Source organism: Schistocerca cancellata, chromosome 8 (assembly GCF_023864275.1).
Source record: "Schistocerca cancellata isolate TAMUIC-IGC-003103 chromosome 8, iqSchCanc2.1, whole genome shotgun sequence".
NCBI classification, from domain to species: Eukaryota; Metazoa; Arthropoda; class Insecta; order Orthoptera; family Acrididae; genus Schistocerca; species Schistocerca cancellata.
Genome location: NC_064633.1, coordinates 80,105,445 through 80,130,610, shown reverse-complemented (window position 1 = coordinate 80,130,610; position 25,166 = coordinate 80,105,445). Strand labels below are relative to the sequence as shown.

The 25,166-nt window shown below is 47.2% G+C and overlaps 39 non-coding genes across 39 annotated transcripts; all 39 read right to left on the bottom strand.

The window, feature by feature from the left end:
• Positions 1 to 5,963: 5,963 nt before the first annotated feature.
• On the bottom strand, positions 5,964 to 6,035 carry Trnat-agu (transfer RNA threonine (anticodon AGU)). Its single transcript has one exon. It is a non-coding gene; the product is annotated as a tRNA-Thr (tRNA).
• A 321-nt stretch (positions 6,036 to 6,356) lies between these two features.
• On the bottom strand, positions 6,357 to 6,429 carry Trnak-cuu (transfer RNA lysine (anticodon CUU)). Its single transcript has one exon. It is a non-coding gene; the product is annotated as a tRNA-Lys (tRNA).
• A 440-nt stretch (positions 6,430 to 6,869) lies between these two features.
• Positions 6,870 to 6,942, bottom strand: Trnar-ucg (transfer RNA arginine (anticodon UCG)). Its single transcript has one exon. It is a non-coding gene; the product is annotated as a tRNA-Arg (tRNA).
• Positions 6,943 to 7,508: 566 nt separating this feature from the next.
• On the bottom strand, positions 7,509 to 7,580 carry Trnat-agu (transfer RNA threonine (anticodon AGU)). Its single transcript has one exon. It is a non-coding gene; the product is annotated as a tRNA-Thr (tRNA).
• Positions 7,581 to 7,901: 321 nt separating this feature from the next.
• Trnak-cuu (transfer RNA lysine (anticodon CUU)) lies at positions 7,902 to 7,974 on the bottom strand. The gene has a single exon. It is a non-coding gene; the product is annotated as a tRNA-Lys (tRNA).
• A 440-nt stretch (positions 7,975 to 8,414) lies between these two features.
• On the bottom strand, positions 8,415 to 8,487 carry Trnar-ucg (transfer RNA arginine (anticodon UCG)). The gene has a single exon. It is a non-coding gene; the product is annotated as a tRNA-Arg (tRNA).
• A 536-nt stretch (positions 8,488 to 9,023) lies between these two features.
• On the bottom strand, positions 9,024 to 9,095 carry Trnat-agu (transfer RNA threonine (anticodon AGU)). The gene has a single exon. It is a non-coding gene; the product is annotated as a tRNA-Thr (tRNA).
• A 321-nt stretch (positions 9,096 to 9,416) lies between these two features.
• Positions 9,417 to 9,489, bottom strand: Trnak-cuu (transfer RNA lysine (anticodon CUU)). Its single transcript has one exon. It is a non-coding gene; the product is annotated as a tRNA-Lys (tRNA).
• Positions 9,490 to 9,929: 440 nt separating this feature from the next.
• On the bottom strand, positions 9,930 to 10,002 carry Trnar-ucg (transfer RNA arginine (anticodon UCG)). The gene has a single exon. It is a non-coding gene; the product is annotated as a tRNA-Arg (tRNA).
• A 536-nt stretch (positions 10,003 to 10,538) lies between these two features.
• On the bottom strand, positions 10,539 to 10,610 carry Trnat-agu (transfer RNA threonine (anticodon AGU)). The gene has a single exon. It is a non-coding gene; the product is annotated as a tRNA-Thr (tRNA).
• Positions 10,611 to 10,931: 321 nt separating this feature from the next.
• On the bottom strand, positions 10,932 to 11,004 carry Trnak-cuu (transfer RNA lysine (anticodon CUU)). The gene has a single exon. It is a non-coding gene; the product is annotated as a tRNA-Lys (tRNA).
• A 440-nt stretch (positions 11,005 to 11,444) lies between these two features.
• Positions 11,445 to 11,517, bottom strand: Trnar-ucg (transfer RNA arginine (anticodon UCG)). Its single transcript has one exon. It is a non-coding gene; the product is annotated as a tRNA-Arg (tRNA).
• A 539-nt stretch (positions 11,518 to 12,056) lies between these two features.
• Trnat-agu (transfer RNA threonine (anticodon AGU)) lies at positions 12,057 to 12,128 on the bottom strand. The gene has a single exon. It is a non-coding gene; the product is annotated as a tRNA-Thr (tRNA).
• A 321-nt stretch (positions 12,129 to 12,449) lies between these two features.
• On the bottom strand, positions 12,450 to 12,522 carry Trnak-cuu (transfer RNA lysine (anticodon CUU)). Its single transcript has one exon. It is a non-coding gene; the product is annotated as a tRNA-Lys (tRNA).
• A 440-nt stretch (positions 12,523 to 12,962) lies between these two features.
• On the bottom strand, positions 12,963 to 13,035 carry Trnar-ucg (transfer RNA arginine (anticodon UCG)). Its single transcript has one exon. It is a non-coding gene; the product is annotated as a tRNA-Arg (tRNA).
• Positions 13,036 to 13,571: 536 nt separating this feature from the next.
• Trnat-agu (transfer RNA threonine (anticodon AGU)) lies at positions 13,572 to 13,643 on the bottom strand. Its single transcript has one exon. It is a non-coding gene; the product is annotated as a tRNA-Thr (tRNA).
• Positions 13,644 to 13,964: 321 nt separating this feature from the next.
• On the bottom strand, positions 13,965 to 14,037 carry Trnak-cuu (transfer RNA lysine (anticodon CUU)). The gene has a single exon. It is a non-coding gene; the product is annotated as a tRNA-Lys (tRNA).
• Positions 14,038 to 14,477: 440 nt separating this feature from the next.
• Trnar-ucg (transfer RNA arginine (anticodon UCG)) lies at positions 14,478 to 14,550 on the bottom strand. The gene has a single exon. It is a non-coding gene; the product is annotated as a tRNA-Arg (tRNA).
• A 539-nt stretch (positions 14,551 to 15,089) lies between these two features.
• Positions 15,090 to 15,161, bottom strand: Trnat-agu (transfer RNA threonine (anticodon AGU)). Its single transcript has one exon. It is a non-coding gene; the product is annotated as a tRNA-Thr (tRNA).
• A 321-nt stretch (positions 15,162 to 15,482) lies between these two features.
• Positions 15,483 to 15,555, bottom strand: Trnak-cuu (transfer RNA lysine (anticodon CUU)). Its single transcript has one exon. It is a non-coding gene; the product is annotated as a tRNA-Lys (tRNA).
• A 440-nt stretch (positions 15,556 to 15,995) lies between these two features.
• Trnar-ucg (transfer RNA arginine (anticodon UCG)) lies at positions 15,996 to 16,068 on the bottom strand. Its single transcript has one exon. It is a non-coding gene; the product is annotated as a tRNA-Arg (tRNA).
• A 536-nt stretch (positions 16,069 to 16,604) lies between these two features.
• On the bottom strand, positions 16,605 to 16,676 carry Trnat-agu (transfer RNA threonine (anticodon AGU)). The gene has a single exon. It is a non-coding gene; the product is annotated as a tRNA-Thr (tRNA).
• A 321-nt stretch (positions 16,677 to 16,997) lies between these two features.
• On the bottom strand, positions 16,998 to 17,070 carry Trnak-cuu (transfer RNA lysine (anticodon CUU)). Its single transcript has one exon. It is a non-coding gene; the product is annotated as a tRNA-Lys (tRNA).
• Positions 17,071 to 17,510: 440 nt separating this feature from the next.
• On the bottom strand, positions 17,511 to 17,583 carry Trnar-ucg (transfer RNA arginine (anticodon UCG)). Its single transcript has one exon. It is a non-coding gene; the product is annotated as a tRNA-Arg (tRNA).
• A 536-nt stretch (positions 17,584 to 18,119) lies between these two features.
• Positions 18,120 to 18,191, bottom strand: Trnat-agu (transfer RNA threonine (anticodon AGU)). Its single transcript has one exon. It is a non-coding gene; the product is annotated as a tRNA-Thr (tRNA).
• Positions 18,192 to 18,512: 321 nt separating this feature from the next.
• On the bottom strand, positions 18,513 to 18,585 carry Trnak-cuu (transfer RNA lysine (anticodon CUU)). Its single transcript has one exon. It is a non-coding gene; the product is annotated as a tRNA-Lys (tRNA).
• A 440-nt stretch (positions 18,586 to 19,025) lies between these two features.
• On the bottom strand, positions 19,026 to 19,098 carry Trnar-ucg (transfer RNA arginine (anticodon UCG)). The gene has a single exon. It is a non-coding gene; the product is annotated as a tRNA-Arg (tRNA).
• A 536-nt stretch (positions 19,099 to 19,634) lies between these two features.
• Trnat-agu (transfer RNA threonine (anticodon AGU)) lies at positions 19,635 to 19,706 on the bottom strand. The gene has a single exon. It is a non-coding gene; the product is annotated as a tRNA-Thr (tRNA).
• A 321-nt stretch (positions 19,707 to 20,027) lies between these two features.
• Trnak-cuu (transfer RNA lysine (anticodon CUU)) lies at positions 20,028 to 20,100 on the bottom strand. The gene has a single exon. It is a non-coding gene; the product is annotated as a tRNA-Lys (tRNA).
• Positions 20,101 to 20,540: 440 nt separating this feature from the next.
• On the bottom strand, positions 20,541 to 20,613 carry Trnar-ucg (transfer RNA arginine (anticodon UCG)). Its single transcript has one exon. It is a non-coding gene; the product is annotated as a tRNA-Arg (tRNA).
• Positions 20,614 to 21,152: 539 nt separating this feature from the next.
• Trnat-agu (transfer RNA threonine (anticodon AGU)) lies at positions 21,153 to 21,224 on the bottom strand. The gene has a single exon. It is a non-coding gene; the product is annotated as a tRNA-Thr (tRNA).
• Positions 21,225 to 21,545: 321 nt separating this feature from the next.
• On the bottom strand, positions 21,546 to 21,618 carry Trnak-cuu (transfer RNA lysine (anticodon CUU)). The gene has a single exon. It is a non-coding gene; the product is annotated as a tRNA-Lys (tRNA).
• A 440-nt stretch (positions 21,619 to 22,058) lies between these two features.
• On the bottom strand, positions 22,059 to 22,131 carry Trnar-ucg (transfer RNA arginine (anticodon UCG)). Its single transcript has one exon. It is a non-coding gene; the product is annotated as a tRNA-Arg (tRNA).
• A 529-nt stretch (positions 22,132 to 22,660) lies between these two features.
• Positions 22,661 to 22,732, bottom strand: Trnat-agu (transfer RNA threonine (anticodon AGU)). The gene has a single exon. It is a non-coding gene; the product is annotated as a tRNA-Thr (tRNA).
• Positions 22,733 to 23,053: 321 nt separating this feature from the next.
• Positions 23,054 to 23,126, bottom strand: Trnak-cuu (transfer RNA lysine (anticodon CUU)). The gene has a single exon. It is a non-coding gene; the product is annotated as a tRNA-Lys (tRNA).
• A 440-nt stretch (positions 23,127 to 23,566) lies between these two features.
• Trnar-ucg (transfer RNA arginine (anticodon UCG)) lies at positions 23,567 to 23,639 on the bottom strand. The gene has a single exon. It is a non-coding gene; the product is annotated as a tRNA-Arg (tRNA).
• Positions 23,640 to 24,175: 536 nt separating this feature from the next.
• On the bottom strand, positions 24,176 to 24,247 carry Trnat-agu (transfer RNA threonine (anticodon AGU)). Its single transcript has one exon. It is a non-coding gene; the product is annotated as a tRNA-Thr (tRNA).
• Positions 24,248 to 24,568: 321 nt separating this feature from the next.
• Trnak-cuu (transfer RNA lysine (anticodon CUU)) lies at positions 24,569 to 24,641 on the bottom strand. The gene has a single exon. It is a non-coding gene; the product is annotated as a tRNA-Lys (tRNA).
• A 440-nt stretch (positions 24,642 to 25,081) lies between these two features.
• Trnar-ucg (transfer RNA arginine (anticodon UCG)) lies at positions 25,082 to 25,154 on the bottom strand. The gene has a single exon. It is a non-coding gene; the product is annotated as a tRNA-Arg (tRNA).
• Between the last annotated feature and the right edge of the window lie 12 nt (positions 25,155 to 25,166).

The following is a 25,166-nucleotide window of genomic DNA, read 5'->3' as shown; positions in this document are numbered from 1 at the left end:
CCGACGCCTTATCCATTTTTTTTTTTTTTTTTTTTTTTACTTTCGGGAACCAGAGCTTAAATCTGGCGCCTTAGACGGCTTTTTTTTATTTTTTTATTTCCTATTTTCTTTTCTTTTTCTTGTTATTTCAAATGTTTTATTTTTATTTAATTTTTTTTTTTAATTTATTTTGCATGGTTTGGTAATGTAAAACTGGCTGTAAAATTGTCGGTAGTGTATCCTTTCTCTTGTGCGCTTGGTGATGGAGGTCGGGGTCGGAGACGCGCCGCAAAAGCAGTGGGGCCTCTTCGCGGCACTGCCAGTACTTCGCGCTCCAACTCCTCCCATGTCACCATGAAAGGCAAGCAGTGGTCACTAGCCTATTCCCATCCTGTCGAAAGCAATGTGGAGCATATTACCAAATGTCTTCTTATGAGCCGGATACTGGAGCATCTTTGCATATTCGGTTTCCATGTACATTAAAAATTCAAGTTGATTGTCGCCTCCAACGTTGTTAAAAATGTAACTGGTGAACTTCCCCATGAGCCAGATCACTGTATTGTTTTTCGTCTGAGGGAAGTAGCGAGCAGCGGGGCGGTACAAATGCTGAGGGGTGAAAGTGTGTGGAGAAGTCCTGGTGATGAGGGCAAGTTTCTCTCGGATCCACTGCCAGTTGTAAATATGGCCGCCACACGTATATCGATGACACACAGTGTCGACAAGGTGACATTTGCTACAGAGTTTTGTGTCACTTAATCCTATTCCGAAGAGACGTTCATTAGTGCAGATGAGGTTATGGATAACTTTGTACCACGCTGTCCGTGCATCACTCGAAAGAACCGAACTACTTATATTTGTCCAGATGACGTCCCATGCGAATCCAGGGAACTTGGATTCAATGACATTGTTCCTGTGCAGCTGTTTCCGTTCTGCTAAAATCGCCTTCGCCGTGACTGTCGGCGACCGTAAAAGTTCTTTGCTGATGTAGCTGCGCTCAAGATAAAAGTTCCTTATATGTTTAAGTTTAAAACTGATGTGCTGAAGATGGACCGGTGGGTCGACACTTTGTGGCCGGACTATATTGTACAACTTTGCCGTGAGGCATTCCGGGGAGTTGGACATGATAGTTAATGTTCTGTTGACATATAATGCCATTGCTTTACATTTAATGTCCGTCAATCCCAGGCCCCCTTTACAAGGATCCAGAATTGCTGTCTTGACAGAGACACGAAATAATTCCCCACGCCACAAAAAATTTGTTAAACGGGACATAATGGCTTTTGCTATCATGGCGGGAAGAGGGAAAATCTGTGCAGTGTAGTAAGCCTTGGACAATATATAAGTATTTAATAAACGAACCCTTTGAAATTGGTCCAGGCAGCGGGAGTGATTGGCAATCAGTGCCCCCTGGATAGTCCGGGAAACCTCGCGCCAATTTATCGAGATCATGCGGAAGATGGATGTCGTCAGGACCATTCCAATAGCTTTATGTTGATGGACCGGAGTCGCCCACGCAATGCGCAACTGGGCAAGCCCCTTGAGGTTTAGAAATTTACTTTTTTGAACGTTCTGCCTCGCACCGGATGCCGAACAATAGGTCGCGAGCGCCAACTCAAGTTGTGACACATCCGCCTGACTTCTGATGATGACGCCAACATCATCCGCGTATGCGCCCACCACAGTTTTCATTCCTGAAATTGTAATTCCGGTGAGTCGACATCGTAACTGTCGTAATAAGGGTTCGAGAGAAAGAACAAAAAGCAGCATTGACAAGGGACTGCCTTGTGGGACGCCTCGTTGTATGTCGATGCGCTTCGTCAACTGGCAATTAACAGAGAGTTGTGCTGTGATTCCCATGGCCACGTTCTTGATAATGGCTACGGAGGTGTCGAGAAACCCCATCCGGCGTAACGTCTCTATCAGATACTGATGATCGACCCTATCAAACGCTTTGTGGAAATCGACAAAAAGCAGGCCACATTTAATATTGCATGCGTGAGTCAGGGCAACGACGTCCCGGTATAAAGCAGCAGTTTGTAAGATGGTCTTCTTAAAGGCGCAGGTCTGTTGGGGGCAAATGAGTTTAGCGGTGAGTGGCATAATGCGTTGATGGAGGACTCGAGCTAGAAGTTTATAGTCGGAGTTCAAAAGTGAAATCGGTCGGAGGTTGGTTAAACGTTTGCAACCCTTATTCTTCGGAAGAAGTACAATCTTGCATTGCTTGAATTCTGCTGGCACCGGCGTTCCCCGTAAGACTTCATTGATTAGTTGGGTGAACTTGTCTCCTATTAAATGCCAAAACCTTTTATAGAACTCAACAGGCAGGCCGTCAGGTCCTGGCGATTTGTTAACGGCAGAATTGCAGATTACGGCGTAAACATCATCACTGTCGACAGTCGAAGAAATAGCGTCATTGTCATCTCCCGTAAGTTGTGGAGTATGAGAGCCAAAAAGTTCGTCATAATCGTCCACATGTGTGTCCCCGGGTGCATACATGTTTGCATAATAAGCGGAGATTTCCTGGAGTATTCCCTGCTGCGTGCTGATTTTGGTACTGTCCTCGAGTTGAAGTTCGTCTATGAAAGTGCCCCGTCTAGTTTTGCTGTCACGAATAAGATGATACAAGGCAGCAGTCTCATCTGCAATGACGGATTTCACTTTGGACCGTACCTTAAGGCCCTCCAGTTCATGGCGTTTCAAGCACAGTAATTTGGCTTTTATCTGTTTGACATCTTTCAGGCGTGTCGTCACGCCTCCCGCCTGATCATAAAGATCCCGTAGCACACTGTAATAAAACTCGACGGTGGTTTTCCGTTCCCTAGCCCTGCGGATACTAAAGGATATTAAAACACTCCTGATCTTGGGCTTTGCCCGTCTGGTCCACCAGTCAATCACACTTCGAAAGTTGCGAAGTGAGCGGAGACACAGCTCCCATGCAGCAGCGATTTCGTCTTCTAATTCTGTGTCCGACAATAAAGAAACATTTAGATGCCACTGGTTCCGTACTCGGCGAGTAGGTTGTTGTGGCAGATTGATGCACGTTAGCAATGCACAATGGTCGGAGAAAATTACGGGAACAGTTTCAGCGTGCGTAACGTTTCGTTGTAAAGCATCCGAAACATAAATTCTGTCGATTCTGCTAGAAGAGTTGGCAACTGTATGAGTAAATTGCACCAGCGTGGGGTATTTTACCTCCCACACATCGTGCAGTGTGAGGTCATCAACAAGGCGTCGCAGCTCACCAGAATAATTAAAATTGGGAGTCTGATCTTTGCGGCCCAGAACACAATTAAAGTCACCACCGAGTATCAGTGGTGAGGGATTGCGCCTCAAGAGGTAAATGATATCGTCTTTGAAGAACGCGGCTCGTGCTGCCCGGTGACTACTACCAGAGGGTGCATATAAATTGACAAAAGTGACCCCTGCTATGGTAAGTCCAATCCCTCTCCCCGACTCTAATGTCTCAACGTTTTGTACGTGAATGCCTTCCCGAACTAAAATGGCAGTACCGACATGCGCTTCCGGTGAAATATTGTAAAAACTTACAAATCCGGTAAAGTCGAGGTGGGGCGATACAACCTCCTGTAGAAATGCGATGTCAGTCGCTGAGTCGTAGAGAAACTGTTTGAGAGCAGCGAGTTTTAAATCCGACTGGATCCTGTTAATATTAAGGGTGGAAAGCGTGTAGGATTGTAACATGAAGTACGGAGATGTCTAACCACCTGTCAAGCCATCATTCAACGCCAGAACCTTCGCGAGAATCTGACTTCGAAGATGCGTCAGCATCGGCGCTGGAACCTTTCTTTTTAGGCTTCCTGCGAACAATATTGACATTGGGTTTCACCGAGTGTCGGCGCCAACCTCCCGAGGAGAAATTCGTAGCGGAAGGCGGGGTAGGAGGATCGGAGCTGACATCAGGTGCCAGCTCCTCCTCCGCTGCACACGGTGGTTGCTCAGAGTGCAAATCTACGGCCGGCGTCCTATCGCTTCCACAATCTCTGTCGGTAGCTGAGTGTTTATCAACGGCGGAACCTTCCGTTTGTTTGTTATCGGGCTGAGGCGGTGACGTAGCCGGCTGTTGACGCTCACGCACTTCCTCGACCTGTTTACAAACGGTGTCAACATCGGTCGGTCGGTCGGTCTGCATCGGTTGACATGCCTCAGGTGACAGGCGTGGTACTGAAGCTACCGAGGCCTGGTCGTTGACGGGTAATGGATCCAACTGAGCAACTGTCACCGGTGAAGTGGCGCTACAATCCGAAAGCATGGAAGGTTCGGAGCCCGGAATCGCAAACATCGGTTGCGAAGTGCCATCGACATATTTCCTAGCAACAGTAATGTCATCTTCATCGGCGCTACCGCTATCGTAAGTGCGTCGTCTCTTGTGAGTAACGACACTACTTTGAACAACAGAAGAGTCGGAAGTCTCCTTTCGCGCTAGCGGTGGAAAGTCAGCAGCACGATTCTGCGCCCTATCTTCATCTTTGTCCGGGTTGGGGGAACTGGACACATCTGTCACAGAATCTTCCTTCACAAGATCGGCCAGAGTTAACTTTTTGCGCTGCTGTAAGTGGGTTTGCAAAACAAAGACCCGTTTCGGACAATCCTGCCTCATATGTCCACTCTCATTACAGACATGACAAGTCAAAGTCTGTCCACTGTACATAACATGAGCCTTATATCCGCAAACTTGAACATGAGAGGGTATATTATGCTTGACATGCATGTCGACCGAACGCACACCGCTAAAGCATTGCAACCGGTGTTGGCTGGACCACCGTTCATTCCTAATTTGCTTGATATCACCATACTTAGAAAGAACGTCTTTTAAATAACAGTTGTCAACCTCGGGGGGCAAGTTAAAAACACGCACATGTTTGTAATCAACATCAGCATTAGAAACTGTGACCTTACTCACCGAATTGTCACGGTGGCGGAATTCAGCTTCCCCATCAAATTTGCTTAATATCCGTTCAAGCACCAAAGGCGAGAGCAGCTTGACATAAAAACAGTATTGTTCCAGATCATAGTAAGCCGTATGTATCTGATCAGATGTGAGGCCAACAACATCAACAATCCAGTCGTGAATTTCCAGTGAACTGGGTTGTACATATCGGGTAGCCTTGTCAAAACCAAATCGCACAGTAAGCTTCCTGGGAAATATTGCAGACATTTCGGCAGTGAAACAGCGGCCAAAACCGCTATCAAGAAAGAAACAAAACAGACGTCGACAACACAAGTACGACATAAAACACTAACACACACGGAACGAAGAGTAACAAGAGTTAGTCGCGACTTCGAAACACAGCAGCTAAGCGGAGCGCTAACACGTCCTCACAGCACGCCGTCTGAAGCGGAACTGTCCATTAGGCCACACGGTCACTGGCGCACTATACATCCCCACACACACCTCATTTTCACCATTTCCACACGGTCACTGGCGCACTATACATCCCCACACACACCTCATTTTCACCATTTGTACACTTGGCGGAATGAATTTCCCATCTTTGACCCAGTTCTCCATCTCAAATTTTAGTACTAAAAGTGCGACGCTACTTCTTGCTGTGTCCCATCGCAAGTTACATTCAAGCCCTTATGACGCTGATCAAACAAGAGGTGGCAAATCAGCTTCAATCGTTTAGTGCCATCTCAGTCGCTTGCAGAAGGTACCTCACCCTATGTGATACAATGGCGAATTGTCGCTATTACCAAAGCGGCGTCGGCGCCGACGACGACGACGACGACAATCGCGAGGGTCTTTATCAGGGGTAGAAAATACATCACAAGAACTAAGTATTTCACGTCGGCATTCTCCGGAGACTGCCTAAAGCAGCAGTTTCTGGTGCCCACTTTAATAGCACCATTCACACTATTCATTTGCGAGAGCATTTCTTAAATACCGCACCCATTCATAATTTTTTTTATCCTTGACCGCTTTTTTCGAAAGGGCCACGGTGGGAGGGGCTGTTACAAAATTTATTTGCCGCCTGTGAGGATCGAACTCACGACCTCTGGTTTACTAGACCAGCGCTCTGCCACTGAGCTAAGGAGGCGCCTCCTAGCGGACTTTTAGGATACTTTGTTCTTACAAACTAGTGAATCGGAGCCCTTCAGCTCGAAACGCACCGCATGAGCGACCATTATTTGCATTTAGTTAGCACAGCTGCTGCTTTCCTACACATCTCACACTATATCGATGTACAACTAAAATTGCAAAACAACACATTTATTTCATTTCAGAGTCACTTTCAGCTTCAAATACCGTTCCTCTGATATTCATACGAAGCTAGGCATCGTCGTAACCCGTTACGTTCATTACGCAAGGCTCACGAGAGGGGCGCATGTTGGATCCGCGTAGACACAAAATTTTGCGCCGCCCAGCGTGGGGCTCGAACCCACGACCCTGAGATTAAGAGTCTCATGCTCTACCGACTGAGCTAGCCGGGCTGCACGCAACGCGTTACGAGCCATACAATACTGATGTGACCTGCGACCATCTATTGAAGATTCTTTTGACTACAGCTTATTTCCTGCTGCCACAAATCAGCTACAATCCTATTCAATGAAAAATTGTCTCCGAAATGCATCAAATCTGCATGAAATGATACGTGGCTATCAGCACCATTATTCAACACACATGCTCGACTGTGCGCAGACGCCTGTGGCGTAGCCCTTGGCTCCTGAATCAGATGCAGTAGTTCCAACAAAAACTCTCCTGAACGGCACTGTGCCGAAAACTTCGCTACAGATCACCCTTGTCTTGCTCGTGCTTCTGGTAGACGCCGGTTTTGCAGCCAGGAAGCGGACAGCAGCAACTTCCAACTAGTTTTAGAGTACTCAAACAACACAGTAAAACAGCATGCATCTTTTGCAGAACAGGAAAAACTCGACCGTGACAGGATTCGAACCTGCAATCTTCGGATCCGAAGTCCGACGCCTTATCCATTAGGCCACACGGTCACTGGCGCAATATACTTCCCCACTCACACCTCGTTTTCGCCATTTGTACACTTGGCAGAATGAATTTCCCATCTTTGACGCAGTTCTCCATCTCAAATTTCAGTACTAAAAGTACGACGCTACTTCTTGCTGTGTCCCATCGCAAGTTACATTCAAGCCCTTATGACGCTGATCAAACAAGAGGTGGCAAATCAGCTTCAATCGTTTAGTGCCATCTCAGTCGCTTGCAGAAGGTACCTCACCCTATGTGATACAATGGCGAATTGTCGCTATTACCAAAGCGGCGGCGGCGCCGCCGACGACGACGACGACGACGACGACGACGACGACAATCGCGAGTGTCTTTATCAGGGGTAGAAAATACATCACAAGAACTAAGTATTTCACGTCGGCATTCTCCGGAGACTGCCTAAAGCAGCAGTTTCTGGTGCCCACTTTAATAGCACCATTCACACTATTCATTTGCGAGAGCATTTCTTAAATACCGCACCCATTCATAATTTTTTTTATCCTTGACCGCTTTTTTCGAAAGGGCCACGGTGGGAGGGGCTGTTACAAAATTCATTTGCCGCCTGTGAGGATCGAACTCACGACCTCTGGTTTACTAGACCAGCGCTCTGCCACTGAGCTAAGGAGGCGCCTCCTAGCGGACTTTTAGGATACTTTGTTCTTACAAACTAGTGAATCGGAGCCCTTCAGCTCGAAACGCACCGCATGAGCGACCATTATTTGCATTTAGTTACCACAGCTGCTGCTTTCCTACACATCTCACACGATATCGATGTACAAATTAAATTCCAAAACAACACATTTATTTCATGTCAGAGTTACTTTCAGCTTCAAATACCGTTCCTCTGATATTCATCCGAAGCTAGGCATCGTCGTAACCCGTTACGTTCATCACGCAAGGCTCACGAGAGGGGCGCATGTTGGATCCGCGTAGACACAAAATTTTGAGCCGCCCAGCGTGGGGCTCGAACCCACGACCCTGAGATTAAGAGTCTCATGCTCTACCGACTGAGCTAGCCGGGCTGCACACAACGCGTTACGAGCCATACAATACTGATTTGACCTGCGACCATCTATTGAAGATTCTTTTGACTACAGCTTATTTCCTGCTGCCACAAATCAGCTACAATCCTATTCAATGAAAAATTGTCTCCGAAAGGCATCAAATCTGCTTGAAATTATACGTGGCTATCAGCACCATTATTCAACACACATGCTCGACTGTGCGCAGACGCCTGTGGCGTAGCCCTTGGGTCCTGAATCAGATGCAGTAGTTGCAACAAAAATTCTCCTGAACGGCACTGTGCCGAAAATTTCGCTACAGATCACCCTTGTCTTGCTTGTGCTTCAGGTAGACGCCGGTTTTGCAGCCAGGAAGCGGACAGCAGCTACTTTCAACTAGTTTTGCAGTACTCAAACAACACAGTAAAACAGCATGCAACTTTTGTAGAACAGGAAAAACTCGACCGTGACAGGATTCGAACCTGCAATCTTCGGATCCGAAGTCCGACGCCTTATCCATTAGGCCACACGGTCACTGGCGCAATATACATCCCCACACACACCTCATTTTCGCCATTTGTACACTTGGCAGAATGAATTTCCCATCTTTGACGCATTTCTCCATCTCAAATTTCAGTACTAAAAGTACGACGCTACTTCTTGCTGTGTCCCATCGCAAGTTACATTCAAGCCCTTATGACGCTGATCAAACAAGAGGTTGCAAATCAGCTTCAATCGCTTAGTGCCATCTCAGTCGCTTGCGGAAGGTACCTCACCCTATGTGATACAATGACGAGTTGTCGCTATTACCAAAGCGGCAGCGACGACGACGACAATCGCGAGGGTCTTTATCAGGGGTAGAAAATACATCACAAGAACTAAGTATTTCACGTCGGCATTCTCCGGAGACTGCCAAAAGCAGCAGTTTCTGGTGCCCACTTTAATAGCACCATTCACACTATTCATTTGCGAGAGCATTTCTTAAATACCGCACCCATTCATAATATTTTTTATCCTTGACCGCTTTTTTCGAAAGGGCCACGGTGGGAGGGGCTGTTACAAAATTCATTTGCCACCTGTGAGGATCGAACTCACGACCTCTGGTTTACTAGACCAGCGCTCCGCCACTGAGCTAAGGAGGCGCCTCCTAGCGCGATTTTCGGGTACTTTGTTCTTACAGACTAGTGAATCGGAGCCCTTCAGCTCGAAACGCACTGCATGAGCGACCATTATTTGCATTTAGTTACCACAGCTGCTGCTTTCCTACACATCTCACACGATATCGATGTACAAATTAAATTCCAAAACAACACATTTATTTCATGTCAGAGTTACTTTCAGCTTCAAATACCGTTCCTCTGATATTCATCCGAAGCTAGGCATCGTCGTAACCCGTTACGTTCATCACGCAAGGCTCACGAGAGGGGCGCATGTTGGATCCGCATAGACACAAAATTTTGAGCCGCCCAGCGTGGGGCTCGAACCCACGACCCTGAGATTAAGAGTCTCATGCTCTACCGACTGAGCTAGCCGGGCTGCACACAACGCGTTACGAGCCATACAATACTGATTTGACCTGCGACCATCTATTGAAGATTCTTTTGACTACAGCTTATTTCCTGCTGCCACAAATCAGCTACAATCCTATTCAATGAAAAATTGTCTCCGAAAGGCATCAAATCTGCTTGAAATTATACGTGGCTATCAGCACCATTATTCAACACACATGCTCGACTGTGCGCAGACGCCTGTGGCGTAGCCCTTGGGTCCTGAATCAGATGCAGTAGTTGCAACAAAAACTCTCCTGAACGGCACTGTGCCGAAAATTTCGCTACAGATCACCCTTGTCTTGCTTGTGCTTCAGGTAGACGCCGGTTTTGCAGCCAGGAAGCGGACAGCAGCTACTTTCAACAAGTTTTGCAGTACTCAAACAACACAGTAAAACAGCATGCAACTTTTGTAGAACAGGAAAAACTCGACCGTGACAGGATTCGAACCTGCAATCTTCGGATCCGATGTCCGACGCCTTATCCATTAGGCCACACGGTCACTGGCGCAATATACATCCCCACACACACCTCATTTTCGCCATTTGTACACTTGGCAGAATGAATTTCCCATCTTTGACGCATTTCTCCATCTCAAATTTCAGTACTAAAAGTACGACGCTACTTCTTGCTGTGTCCCATCGCAAGTTACATTCAAGCCCTTATGACGCTGATCAAACAAGAGGTTGCAAATCAGCTTCAATCGCTTAGTGCCATCTCAGTCGCTTGCGGAAGGTACCTCACCCTATGTGATACAATGGCGAGTTGTCGCTATTACCAAAGCGGCAGCGACGACGACGACAATCGCGAGGGTCTTTATCAGGGGTAGAAAATACATCACAAGAACTAAGTATTTCACGTCGGCATTCTCCGGAGACTGCCAAAAGCAGCAGTTTCTGGTGCCCACTTTAATAGCACCATTCACACTATTCATTTGCGAGAGCATTTCTTAAATACCGCACCCATTCATAATATTTTTTATCCTTGACCGCTTTTTTCGAAAGGGCCACGGTGGGAGGGGCTGTTACAAAATTCATTTGCCACCTGTGAGGATCGAACTCGCGACCTCTGGTTTACTAGACCAGCGCTCCGCCACTGAGCTAAGGAGGCGCCTCCTAGCGCGATTTTCGGGTACTTTGTTCTTACAGACTAGTGAATCGGAGCCCTTCAGCTCGAAACGCACTGCATGAGCGACCATTATTTGCATTTAGTTACCACAGCTGCTGCTTTCCTACACATCTCACACGATATCGATGTACAAATTAAATTCCAAAACAACACATTTATTTCATGTCAGAGTTACTTTCAGCTTCAAATACCGTTCCTCTGATATTCATCCGAAGCTAGGCATCGTCGTAACCCGTTACGTTCATCACGCAAGGCTCACGAGAGGGGCGCATGTTGGATCCGCGTAGACACAAAATTTTGAGCCGCCCAGCGTGGGGCTCGAACCCACGACCCTGAGATTAAGAGTCTCATGCTCTACCGACTGAGCTAGCCGGGCTGCACACAACGCGTTACGAGCCATACAATACTGATTTGACCTGCGACCATCTATTGAAGATTCTTTTGACTACAGCTTATTTCCTGCTGCCACAAATCAGCTACAATCCTATTCAATGAAAAATTGTCTCCGAAAGGCATCAAATCTGCTTGAAATGATACGTGGCTATCAGCACCATTATTCAACACACATGCTCGACTGTGCGCAGACGCCTGTGGCGTAGCCCTTGGGTCCTGAATCAGATGCAGTAGTTGCAACAAAAACTCTCCTGAACGGCACTGTGCCGAAAATTTCGCTACAGATCACCCTTGTCTTGCTTGTGCTTCAGGTAGACGCCGATTTTGCAGCCAGGAAGCGGACAGCAGCTACTTTCAACTAGTTTTGCAGTACTCAAACAACACAGTAAAACAGCATGCAACTTTTGTAGAACAGGAAAAACTCGACCGTGACAGGATTCGAACCTGCAATCTTCGGATCCGAAGTCCGACGCCTTATCCATTAGGCCACACGGTCACTGGCGCAATATACATCCCCACACACACCTCATTTTCGCCATTTGTACACTTGGCAGAATGAATTTCCCATCTTTGACGCATTTCTCCATCTCAAATTTCAGTACTAAAAGTACGACGCTACTTCTTGCTGTGTCCCATCGCAAGTTACATTCAAGCCCTTATGACGCTGATCAAACAAGAGGTTGCAAATCAGCTTCAATCGCTTAGTGCCATCTCAGTCGCTTGCGGAAGGTACCTCACCCTATGTGATACAATGGCGAGTTGTCGCTATTACCAAAGCGGCGGCGACGACGACGACGACAATCGCGAGGGTCTTTATCAGGGGTAGAAAATACATCACAAGAACTAAGTATTTCACGTCGGCATTCTCCGGAGACTGCCAACAGCAGCAGTTTCTGGTGCCCACTTTAATAGCACCATTCACACTATTCATTTGCGAGAGCATTTCTTAAATACCGCACCCATTCATAATATTTTTTATCCTTGACCGCTTTTTTCGAAAGGGCCACGGTGGGAGGGGCTGTTACAAAATTCATTTGCCACCTGTGAGGATCGAACTCACGACCTCTGGTTTACTAGACCAGCGCTCCGCCACTGAGCTAAGGAGGCGCCTCCTAGCGCGATTTTCGGGTACTTTGTTCTTACAGACTAGTGAATCGGAGCCCTTCAGCTCGAAACGCACTGCATGAGCGACCATTATTTGCATTTAGTTACCACAGCTGCTGCTTTCCTACACATCTCACACGATATCGATGTACAAATTAAATTCCAAAACAACACATTTATTTCATGTCAGAGTTACTTTCAGCTTCAAATACCGTTCCTCTGATATTCATCCGAAGCTAGGCATCGTCGTAACCCGTTACGTTCATCACGCAAGGCTCACGAGAGGGGCGCATGTTGGATCCGCGTAGACACAAAATTTTGAGCCGCCCAGCGTGGGGCTCGAACCCACGACCCTGAGATTAAGAGTCTCATGCTCTACCGACTGAGCTAGCCGGGCTGCACACAACGCGTTACGAGCCATACAATACTGATTTGACCTGCGACCATCTATTGAAGATTCTTTTGACTACAGCTTATTTCCTGCTGCCACAAATCAGCTACAATCCTATTCAATGAAAAATTGTCTCCGAAAGGCATCAAATCTGCTTGAAATGATACGTGGCTATCAGCACCATTATTCAACACACATGCTCGACTGTGCGCAGACGCCTGTGGCGTAGCCCTTGGGTCCTGAATCAGATGCAGTAGTTGCAACAAAAACTCTCCTGAACGGCACTGTGCCGAAAATTTCGCTACAGATCACCCTTGTCTTGCTTGTGCTTCAGGTAGACGCCGGTTTTGCAGCCAGGAAGCGGACAGCAGCTACTTTCAACTAGTTTTGCAGTACTCAAACAACACAGTAAAACAGCATGCAACTTTTGTAGAACAGGAAAAACTCGACCGTGACAGGATTCGAACCTGCAATCTTCGGATCCGAAGTCCGACGCCTTATCCATTAGGCCACACGGTCACTGGCGCAATATACATCCCCACACACACCTCATTTTCGCCATTTGTACACTTGGCAGAATGAATTTCCCATCTTTGACGCATTTCTCCATCTCAAATTTCAGTACTAAAAGTACGACGCTACTTCTTGCTGTGTCCCATCGCAAGTTACATTCAAGCCCTTATGACGCTGATCAAACAAGAGGTTGCAAATCAGCTTCAATCGCTTAGTGCCATCTCAGTCGCTTGCGGAAGGTACCTCACCCTATGTGATACAATGGCGAGTTGTCGCTATTACCAAAGCGGCGGCGGCGCCGACGACAATCGCGAGGGTCTTTATCAGGGGTAGAAAATACATCACAAGAACTAAGTATTTCACGTCGGCATTCTCCGGAGACTGCCAACAGCAGCAGTTTCTGGTGCCCACTTTAATAGCACCATTCACACTATTCATTTGCGAGAGCATTTCTTAAATACCGCACCCATTCATAATATTTTTTATCCTTGACCGCTTTTTTCGAAAGGGCCACGGTGGGAGGGGCTGTTACAAAATTCATTTGCCACCTGTGAGGATCGAACTCACGACCTCTGGTTTACTAGACCAGCGCTCCGCCACTGAGCTAAGGAGGCGCCTCCTAGCGCGATTTTCGGGTACTTTGTTCTTACAGACTAGTGAATCGGAGCCCTTCAGCTCGAAACGCACTGCATGAGCGACCATTATTTGCATTTAGTTACCACAGCTGCTGCTTTCCTACACATCTCACACGATATCGATGTACAAATTAAATTCCAAAACAACACATTTATTTCATGTCAGAGTTACTTTCAGCTTCAAATACCGTTCCTCTGATATTCATCCGAAGCTAGGCATCGTCGTAACCCGTTACGTTCATCACGCAAGGCTCACGAGAGGGGCGCATGTTGGATCCGCGTAGACACAAAATTTTGAGCCGCCCAGCGTGGGGCTCGAACCCACGACCCTGAGATTAAGAGTCTCATGCTCTACCGACTGAGCTAGCCGGGCTGCACACAACGCGTTACGAGCCATACAATACTGATTTGACCTGCGACCATCTATTGAAGATTCTTTTGACTACAGCTTATTTCCTGCTGCCACAAATCAGCTACAATCCTATTCAATGAAAAATTGTCTCCGAAAGGCATCAAATCTGCTTGAAATGATACGTGGCTATCAGCACCATTATTCAACACACATGCTCGACTGTGCGCAGACGCCTGTGGCGTAGCCCTTGGGTCCTGAATCAGATGCAGTAGTTGCAACAAAAACTCTCCTGAACGGCACTGTGCCGAAAATTTCGCTACAGATCACCCTTGTCTTGCTTGTGCTTCAGGTAGACGCCGGTTTTGCAGCCAGGAAGCGGACAGCAGCTACTTTCAACTAGTTTTGCAGTACTCAAACAACACAGTAAAACAGCATGCAACTTTTGTAGAACAGGAAAAACTCGACCGTGACAGGATTCGAACCTGCAATCTTCGGATCCGAAGTCCGACGCCTTATCCATTAGGCCACACGGTCACTGGCGCAATATACATCCCCACACACACCTCATTTTCGCCATTTGTACACTTGGCAGAATGAATTTCCCATCTTTGACGCATTTCTCCATCTCAAATTTCAGTACTAAAAGTACGACGCTACTTCTTGCTGTGTCCCATCGCAAGTTACATTCAAGCCCTTATGACGCTGATCAAACAAGAGGTTGCAAATCAGCTTCAATCGCTTAGTGCCATCTCAGTCGCTTGCGGAAGGTACCTCACCCTATGTGATACAATGGCGAGTTGTCGCTATTACCAAAGCGGCGGCGACGACGACGACGACAATCGCGAGGGTCTTTATCAGGGGTAGAAAATACATCACAAGAACTAAGTATTTCACGTCGGCATTCTCCGGAGACTGCCAACAGCAGCAGTTTCTGGTGCCCACTTTAATAGCACCATTCACACTATTCATTTGCGAGAGCATTTCTTAAATACCGCACCCATTCATAATATTTTTTATCCTTGACCGCTTTTTTCGAAAGGGCCACGGTGGGAGGGGCTGTTACAAAATTCATTTGCCACCTGTGAGGGACGAACTCACGACCTCTGGTTTACTAGACCAGCGCTCCGCCACTGAGCTAAGGAGGCGCCTCCTAGCGCGATTTTCGGGTACTTTGTTCTTACAGACTAGTGAATCGGAGCCCTTCAGCTCGAAACGCACTGCATGAGCGACCATTATTTGCATTTAGTTACCACAGCTGCTGCTTTCCTACACATCTCACACGATATCGATGTACAAATTAAATTCCAAAACAACACATTTATTTCATGTCAGAGTTACTTTCAGCTTCAAATACCGTTCCTCTGATATTCATCCGAAGCTAGGCATCGTCGTAACCCGTTACGTTCATCACGCAAGGCTCACGAGAGGGGCGCATGTTGGATCCGCGTAGACACAAAATTTTGAGCCGCCCAGCGTGGGGCTCGAACCCACGACCCTGAGATTAAGAGTCTCATGCTCTACCGACTGAGCTAGCCGGGCTGCACACAACGCGTTACGAGCCATACAATACTGATTTGACCTGCGACCATCTATTGAAGATTCTTTTGACTACAGCTTATTTCCTGCTGCCACAAATCAGCTACAATCCTATTCAATGAAAAATTGTCTCCGAAAGGCATCAAATCTGCTTGAAATGATACGTGGCTATCAGCACCATTATTCAACACACATGCTCGACTGTGCGCAGACGCCTGTGGCGTAGCCCTTGGGTCCTGAATCAGATGCAGTAGTTGCAACAAAAACTCTCCTGAACGGCACTGTGCCGAAAATTTCGCTACAGATCACCCTTGTCTTGCTTGTGCTTCAGGTAGACGCCGGTTTTGCAGCCAGGAAGCGGACAGCAGCTACTTTCAACTAGTTTTGCAGTACTCAAACAACACAGTAAAACAGCATGCAACTTTTGTAGAACAGGAAAAACTCGACCGTGACAGGATTCGAACCTGCAATCTTCGGATCCGAAGTCCGACGCCTTATCCATTAGGCCACACGGTCACTGGCGCAATATACATCCCCACACACACCTCATTTTCGCCATTTGTACACTTGGCAGAATGAATTTCCCATCTTTGACGCATTTCTCCATCTCAAATTTCAGTACTAAAAGTACGACGCTACTTCTTGCTGTGTCCCATCGCAAGTTACATTCAAGCCCTTATGACGCTGATCAAACAAGAGGTTGCAAATCAGCTTCAATCGCTTAGTGCCATCTCAGTCGCTTGCGGAAGGTACCTCACCCTATGTGATACAATGGCGAGTTGTCGCTATTACCAAAGCGGCGGCGGCGCCGACGACAATCGCGAGGGTCTTTATCAGGGGTAGAAAATACATCACAAGAACTAAGTATTTCACGTCGGCATTCTCCGGAGACTGCCAACAGCAGCAGTTTCTGGTGCCCACTTTAATAGCACCATTCACACTATTCATTTGCGAGAGCATTTCTTAAATACCGCACCCATTCATAATATTTTTTATCCTTGACCGCTTTTTTCGAAAGGGCCACGGTGGGAGGGGCTGTTACAAAATTCATTTGCCACCTGTGAGGATCGAACTCACGACCTCTGGTTTACTAGACCAGCGCTCCGCCACTGAGCTAAGGAGGCGCCTCCTAGCGCGATTTTCGGGTACTTTGTTCTTACAGACTAGTGAATCGGAGCCCTTCAGCTCGAAACGCACTGCATGAGCGACCATTATTTGCATTTAGTTACCACAGCTGCTGCTTTCCTACACATCTCACACGATATCGATGTACAAATTAAATTCCAAAACAACACATTTATTTCATGTCAGAGTTACTTTCAGCTTCAAATACCGTTCCTCTGATATTCATCCGAAGCTAGGCATCGTCGTAACCCGTTACGTTCATCACGCAAGGCTCACGAGAGGGGCGCATGTTGGATCCGCGTAGACACAAAATTTTGAGCCGCCCAGCGTGGGGCTCGAACCCACGACCCTGAGATTAAGAGTCTCATGCTCTACCGACTGAGCTAGCCGGGCTGCACACAACGCGTTACGAGCCATACAATACTGATTTGACCTGCGACCATCTATTGAAGATTCTTTTGACTACAGCTTATTTCCTGCTGCCACAAATCAGCTACAATCCTATTCAATGAAAAATTGTCTCCGAAAGGCATCAAATCTGCTTGAAATTATACGTGGCTATCAGCACCATTATTCAACACACATGCTCGACTGTGCGCAGACGCCTGTGGCGTAGCCCTTGGGTCCTGAATCAGATGCAGTAGTTGCAACAAAAACTCTCCTGAACGGCACTGTGCCGAAAATTTCGCTACAGATCACCCTTGTCTTGCTTGTGCTTCAGGTAGACGCCGGTTTTGCAGCCAGGAAGCGGACAGCAGCTACTTTCAACTAGTTTTGCAGTACTCAAACAACACAGTAAAACAGCATGCAACTTTTGTAGAACAGGAAAAACTCGACCGTGACAGGATTCGAACCTGCAATCTTCGGATCCGAAGTCCGACGCCTTATCCATTAGGCCACACGGTCACTGGCGCAATATACATCCCCACACACACCTCATTTTCGCCATTTGTACACTTGGCAGAATGAATTTCCCATCTTTGACGCATTTCTCCATCTCAAATTTCAGTACTAAAAGTACGACGCTACTTCTTGCTGTGTCCCATCGCAAGTTACATTCAAGCCCTTATGACGCTGATCAAACAAGAGGTTGCAAATCAGCTTCAATCGCTTAGTGCCATCTCAGTCGCTTGCGGAAGGTACCTCACCCTATGTGATACAATGGCGAGTTGTCGCTATTACCAAAGCGGCGGCGGCGCCGACGACAATCGCGAGGGTCTTTATCAGGGGTAGAAAATACATCACAAGAACTAAGTATTTCACGTCGGCATTCTCCGGAGACTGCCAACAGCAGCAGTTTCTGGTGCCCACTTTAATAGCACCATTCACACTATTCATTTGCGAGAGCATTTCTTAAATACCGCACCCATTCATAATATTTTTTATCCTTGACCGCTTTTTTCGAAAGGGCCACGGTGGGAGGGGCTGTTACAAAATTCATTTGCCACCTGTGAGGATCGAACTCACGACCTCTGGTTTACTAGACCAGCGCTCCGCCACTGAGCTAAGGAGGCGCCTCCTAGCGCGATTTTCGGGTACTTTGTTCTTACAGACTAGTGAATCGGAGCCCTTCAGCTCGAAACGCACTGCATGAGCGACCATTATTTGCATTTAGTTACCACAGCTGCTGCTTTCCTACACATCTCACACGATATCGATGTACAAATTAAATTCCAAAACAACACATTTATTTCATGTCAGAGTTACTTTCAGCTTCAAATACCGTTCCTCTGATATTCATCCGAAGCTAGGCATCGTCGTAACCCGTTACGTTCATCACGCAAGGCTCACGAGAGGGGCGCATGTTGGATCCGCGTAGACACAAAATTTTGAGCCGCCCAGCGTGGGGCTCGAACCCACGACCCTGAGATTAAGAGTCTCATGCTCTACCGACTGAGCTAGCCGGGCTGCACACAACGCGTTACGAGCCATACAATACTGATTTGACCTGCGACCATCTATTGAAGATTCTTTTGACTACAGCTTATTTCCTGCTGCCACAAATCAGCTACAATCCTATTCAATGAAAAATTGTCTCCGAAAGGCATCAAATCTGCTTGAAATGATACGTGGCTATCAGCACCATTATTCAACACACATGCTCGACTGTGCGCAGACGCCTGTGGCGTAGCCCTTGGGTCCTGAATCAGATGCAGTAGTTGCAACAAAAACTCTCCTGAACGGCACTGTGCCGAAAATTTCGCTACAGATCACCCTTGTCTTGCTTGTGCTTCAGGTAGACGCCGGTTTTGCAGCCAGGAAGCGGACAGCAGCTACTTTCAACTAGTTTTGCAGTACTCAAACAACACAGTAAAACAGCATGCAACTTTTGTAGAACAGGAAAAACTCGACCGTGACAGGATTCGAACCTGCAATCTTCGGATCCGAAGTCCGACGCCTTATCCATTAGGCCACACGGTCACTGGCGCAATATACATCCCCACACACACCTCATTTTCGCCATTTGTACACTTGGCAGAATGAATTTCCCATCTTTGACGCATTTCTCCATCTCAAATTTCAGTACTAAAAGTACGACGCTACTTCTTGCTGTGTCCCATCGCAAGTTACATTCAAGCCCTTATGACGCTGATCAAACAAGAGGTTGCAAATCAGCTTCAATCGCTTAGTGCCATCTCAGTCGCTTGCGGAAGGTACCTCACCCTATGTGATACAATGGCGAGTTGTCGCTATTACCAAAGCGGCGGCGGCGCCGACGACAATCGCGAGGGTCTTTATCAGGGGTAGAAAATACATCACAAGAACTAAGTATTTCACGTCGGCATTCTCCGGAGACTGCCAACAGCAGCAGTTTCTGGTGCCCACTTTAATAGCACCATTCACACTATTCATTTGCGAGAGCATTTCTTAAATACCGCACCCATTCATAATATTTTTTATCCTTGACCGCTTTTTTCGAAAGGGCCACGGTGGGAGGGGCTGTTACAAAATTCATTTGCCACCTGTGAGGATCGAACTCACGACCTCTGGTTTACTAGACCAGCGCTCCGCCACTGAGCTAAGGAGGCGCCTCCTAGCGCGATTTTCGGGTACTTTGTTCTTACAGACTAGTGAATCGGAGCCCTTCAGCTCGAAACGCACTGCATGAGCGACCATTATTTGCATTTAGTTACCACAGCTGCTGCTTTCCTACACATCTCACACGATATCGATGTACAAATTAAATTCCAAAACAACACATTTATTTCATGTCAGAGTTACTTTCAGCTTCAAATACCGTTCCTCTGATATTCATCCGAAGCTAGGCATCGTCGTAACCCGTTACGTTCATCACGCAAGGCTCACGAGAGGGGCGCATGTTGGATCCGCGTAGACACAAAATTTTGAGCCGCCCAGCGTGGGGCTCGAACCCACGACCCTGAGATTAAGAGTCTCATGCTCTACCGACTGAGCTAGCCGGGCTGCACACAACGCGTTACGAGCCATACAATACTGATTTGACCTGCGACCATCTATTGAAGATTCTTTTGACTACAGCTTATTTCCTGCTGCCACAAATCAGCTACAATCCTATTCAATGAAAAATTGTCTCCGAAAGGCATCAAATCTGCTTGAAATGATACGTGGCTATCAGCACCATTATTCAACACACATGCTCGACTGTGCGCAGACGCCTGTGGCGTAGCCCTTGGGTCCTGAATCAGATGCAGTAGTTGCAACAAAAACTCTCCTGAACGGCACTGTGCCGAAAATTTCGCTACAGATCACCCTTGTCTTGCTTGTGCTTCAGGTAGACGCCGGTTTTGCAGCCAGGAAGCGGACAGCAGCTACTTTCAACTAGTTTTGCAGTACTCAAACAACACAGTAAAACAGCATGCAACTTTTGTAGAACAGGAAAAACTCGACCGTGACAGGATTCGAACCTGCAATCTTCGGATCCGAAGTCCGACGCCTTATCCATTAGGCCACACGGTCACTGGCGCAATATACATCCCCACACACACCTCATTTTCGCCATTTGTACACTTGGCAGAATGAATTTCCCATCTTTGACGCATTTCTCCATCTCAAATTTCAGTACTAAAAGTACGACGCTACTTCTTGCTGTGTCCCATCGCAAGTTACATTCAAGCCCTTATGACGCTGATCAAACAAGAGGTTGCAAATCAGCTTCAATCGCTTAGTGCCATCTCAGTCGCTTGCGGAAGGTACCTCACCCTATGTGATACAATGGCGAGTTGTCGCTATTACCAAAGCGGCGGCGACGACGACGACGACAATCGCGAGGGTCTTTATCAGGGGTAGAAAATACATCACAAGAACTAAGTATTTCACGTCGGCATTCTCCGGAGACTGCCAACAGCAGCAGTTTCTGGTGCCCACTTTAATAGCACCATTCACACTATTCATTTGCGAGAGCATTTCTTAAATACCGCACCCATTCATAATATTTTTTATCCTTGACCGCTTTTTTCGAAAGGGCCACGGTGGGAGGGGCTGTTACAAAATTCATTTGCCACCTGTGAGGATCGAACTCACGACCTCTGGTTTACTAGACCAGCGCTCCGCCACTGAGCTAAGGAGGCGCCTCCTAGCGCGATTTTCGGGTACTTTGTTCTTACAGACTAGTGAATCGGAGCCCTTCAGCTCGAAACGCACTGCATGAGCGACCATTATTTGCATTTAGTTACCACAGCTGCTGCTTTCCTACACATCTCACACGATATCGATGTACAAATTAAATTCCAAAACAACACATTTATTTCATGTCAGAGTTACTTTCAGCTTCAAATACCGTTCCTCTGATATTCATCCGAAGCTAGGCATCGTCGTAACCCGTTACGTTCATCACGCAAGGCTCACGAGAGGGGCGCATGTTGGATCCGCGTAGACACAAAATTTTGAGCCGCCCAGCGTGGGGCTCGAACCCACGACCCTGAGATTAAGAGTCTCATGCTCTACCGACTGAGCTAGCCGGGCTGCACACAACGCGTTACGAGCCATACAATACTGATTTGACCTGCGACCATCTATTGAAGATTCTTTTGACTACAGCTTATTTCCTGCTGCCACAAATCAGCTACAATCCTATTCAATGAAAAATTGTCTCCGAAAGGCATCAAATCTGCTTGAAATTATACGTGGCTATCAGCACCATTATTCAACACACATGCTCGACTGTGCGCAGACGCCTGTGGCGTAGCCCTTGGGTCCTGAATCAGATGCAGTAGTTGCAACAAAAACTCTCCTGAACGGCACTGTGCCGAAAATTTCGCTACAGATCACGCTTGTCTTGCTTGTGCTTCAGGTAGACGCCGGTTTTGCAGCCAGGAAGCGGACAGCAGCTACTTTCAACTAGTTTTGCAGTACTCAAACAACACAGTAAAACAGCATGCAACTTTTGTAGAACAGGAAAAACTCGACCGTGACAGGATTCGAACCTGCAATCTTCGGATCCGAAGTCCGACGCCTTATCCATTAGGCCACACGGTCACTGGCGCAATATACATCCCCACACACACCTCATTTTCGCCATTTGTACACTTGGCAGAATGAATTTCCCATCTTTGACGCATTTCTCCATCTCAAATTTCAGTACTAAAAGTACGACGCTACTTCTTGCTGTGTCCCATCGCAAGTTACATTCAAGCCCTTATGACGCTGATCAAACAAGAGGTTGCAAATCAGCTTCAATCGCTTAGTGCCATCTCAGTCGCTTGCGGAAGGTACCTCACCCTATGTGATACAATGGCGAGTTGTCGCTATTACCAAAGCGGCGGTGACGACGACGACAATCGCGAGGGTCTTTATCAGGGGTAGAAAATACATCACAAGAACTAAGTATTTCACGTCGGCATTCTCCGCCAACAGCAGCAGTTTCTGGTGCCCACTTTAATAGCACCATTCACACTATTCATTTGCGAGAGCATTTCTTAAATACCGCACCCATTCATAATATTTTTTATCCTTGACCGCTTTTTTCGAAAGGGCCACGGTGGGAGGGGCTGTTACAAAATTCATTTGCCACCTGTGAGGATCGAACTCACGACCTCTGGTTTACTAGACCAGCGCTCCGCCACTGAGCTAAGGAGGCGCCTCCTAGCGCGATTTTCGGGTACTTTGTTCTTACAGACTAGTGAATCGGAGCCCTTCAGCTCGAAACGCACTGCATGAGCGACCATTATTTGCATTTAGTTACCACAGCTGCTGCTTTCCTACACATCTCACACGATATCGATGTACAAATTAAATTCCAAAACAACACATTTATTTCATGTCAGAGTTACTTTCAGCTTCAAATACCGTTCCTCTGATATTCATCCGAAGCTAGGCATCGTCGTAACCCGTTACGTTCATCACGCAAGGCTCACGAGAGGGGCGCATGTTGGATCCGCGTAGACACAAAATTTTGAGCCGCCCAGCGTGGGGCTCGAACCCACGACCCTGATATTAAGAGTCTCATGCTCTACCGACTGAGCTAGCCGGGCTGCACACAACGCGTTACGATCCATACAATACTGATTTGACCTGCGACCATCTATTGAAGATTCTTTTGACTACAGCTTATTTCCTGCTGCCACAAATCAGCTACAATCCTATTCAATGAAAAATTGTCTCCGAAAGGCATCAAATCTGCTTGAAATGATACGTGGCTATCAGCACCATTATTCAACACACATGCTCGACTGTGCGCAGACGCCTGTGGCGTAGCCCTTGGGTCCTGAATCAGATGCAGTAGTTGCAACAAAAACTCTCCTGAACGGCACTGTGCCGAAAATTTCGCTACAGATCACCCTTGTCTTGCTTGTGCTTCAGGTAGACGCCGGTTTTGCAGCCAGGAAGCGGACAGCAGCTACTTTCAACTAGTTTTGCAGTACTCAAACAACACAGTAAAACAGCATGCAACTTTTGTAGAACAGGAAAAACTCGACCGTGACAGGATTCGAACCTGCAATCTTCGGATCCGAAGTCCGACGCCTTATCCATTAGGCCACACGGTCACTGGCGCAATATACATCCCCACACACACCTCATTTTCGCCATTTGTACACTTGGCAGAATGAATTTCCCATCTTTGACGCATTTCTCCATCTCAAATTTCAGTACTAAAAGTACGACGCTACTTCTTGCTGTGTCCCATCGCAAGTTACATTCAAGCCCTTATGACGCTGATCAAACAAGAGGTTGCAAATCAGCTTCAATCGCTTAGTGCCATCTCAGTCGCTTGCGGAAGGTACCTCACCCTATGTGATACAATGGCGAGTTGTCGCTATTACCAAAGCGGCGGCGACGACGACGACAATCGTGAGGGTCTTTATCAGGGGTAGAAAATACATCACAAGAACTAAGTATTTCACGTCGGCATTCTCCGGAGACTGCCAACAGCAGCAGTTTCTGGTGCCCACTTTAATAGCACCATTCACACTATTCATTTGCGAGAGCATTTCTTAAATACCGCACCCATTCATAATATTTTTTATCCTTGACCGCTTTTTTCGAAAGGGCCACGGTGGGAGGGGCTGTTACAAAATTCATTTGCCACCTGTGAGGATCGAACTCACGACCTCTGGTTTACTAGACCAGCGCTCCGCCACTGAGCTAAGGAGGCGCCTCCTAGCGCGATTTTCGGGTACTTTGTTCTTACAGACTAGTGAATCGGAGCCCTTCAGCTCGAAACGCACTGCATGAGCGACCATTATTTGCATTTAGTTACCACAGCTGCTGCTTTCCTACACATCTCACACGATATCGATGTACAAATTAAATTCCAAAACAACACATTTATTTCATGTCAGAGTTACTTTCAGCTTCAAATACCGTTCCTCTGATATTCATCCGAAGCTAGGCATCGTCGTAACCCGTTACGTTCATCACGCAAGGCTCACGAGAGGGGCGCATGTTGGATCCGCGTAGACACAAAATTTTGAGCCGCCCAGCGTGGGGCTCGAACCCACGACCCTGATATTAAGAGTCTCATGCTCTACCGACTGAGCTAGCCGGGCTGCACACAACGCGTTACGATCCATACAATACTGATTTGACCTGCGACCATCTATTGAAGATTCTTTTGACTACAGCTTATTTCCTGCTGCCACAAATCAGCTACAATCCTATTCAATGAAAAATTGTCTCCGAAAGGCATCAAATCTGCTTGAAATGATACGTGGCTATCAGCACCATTATTCAACACACATGCTCGACTGTGCGCAGACGCCTGTGGCGTAGCCCTTGGGTCCTGAATCAGATGCAGTAGTTGCAACAAAAACTCTCCTGAACGGCACTGTGCCGAAAATTTCGCTACAGATCACCCTTGTCTTGCTTGTGCTTCAGGTAGACGCCGGTTTTGCAGCCAGGAAGCGGACAGCAGCTACTTTCAACTAGTTTTGCAGTACTCAAACAACACAGTAAAACAGCATGCAACTTTTGTAGAACAGGAAAAACTCGACCGTGACAGGATTCGAACCTGCAATCTTCGGATCCGAAGTCCGACGCCTTATCCATTAGGCCACACGGTCACTGGCGCAATA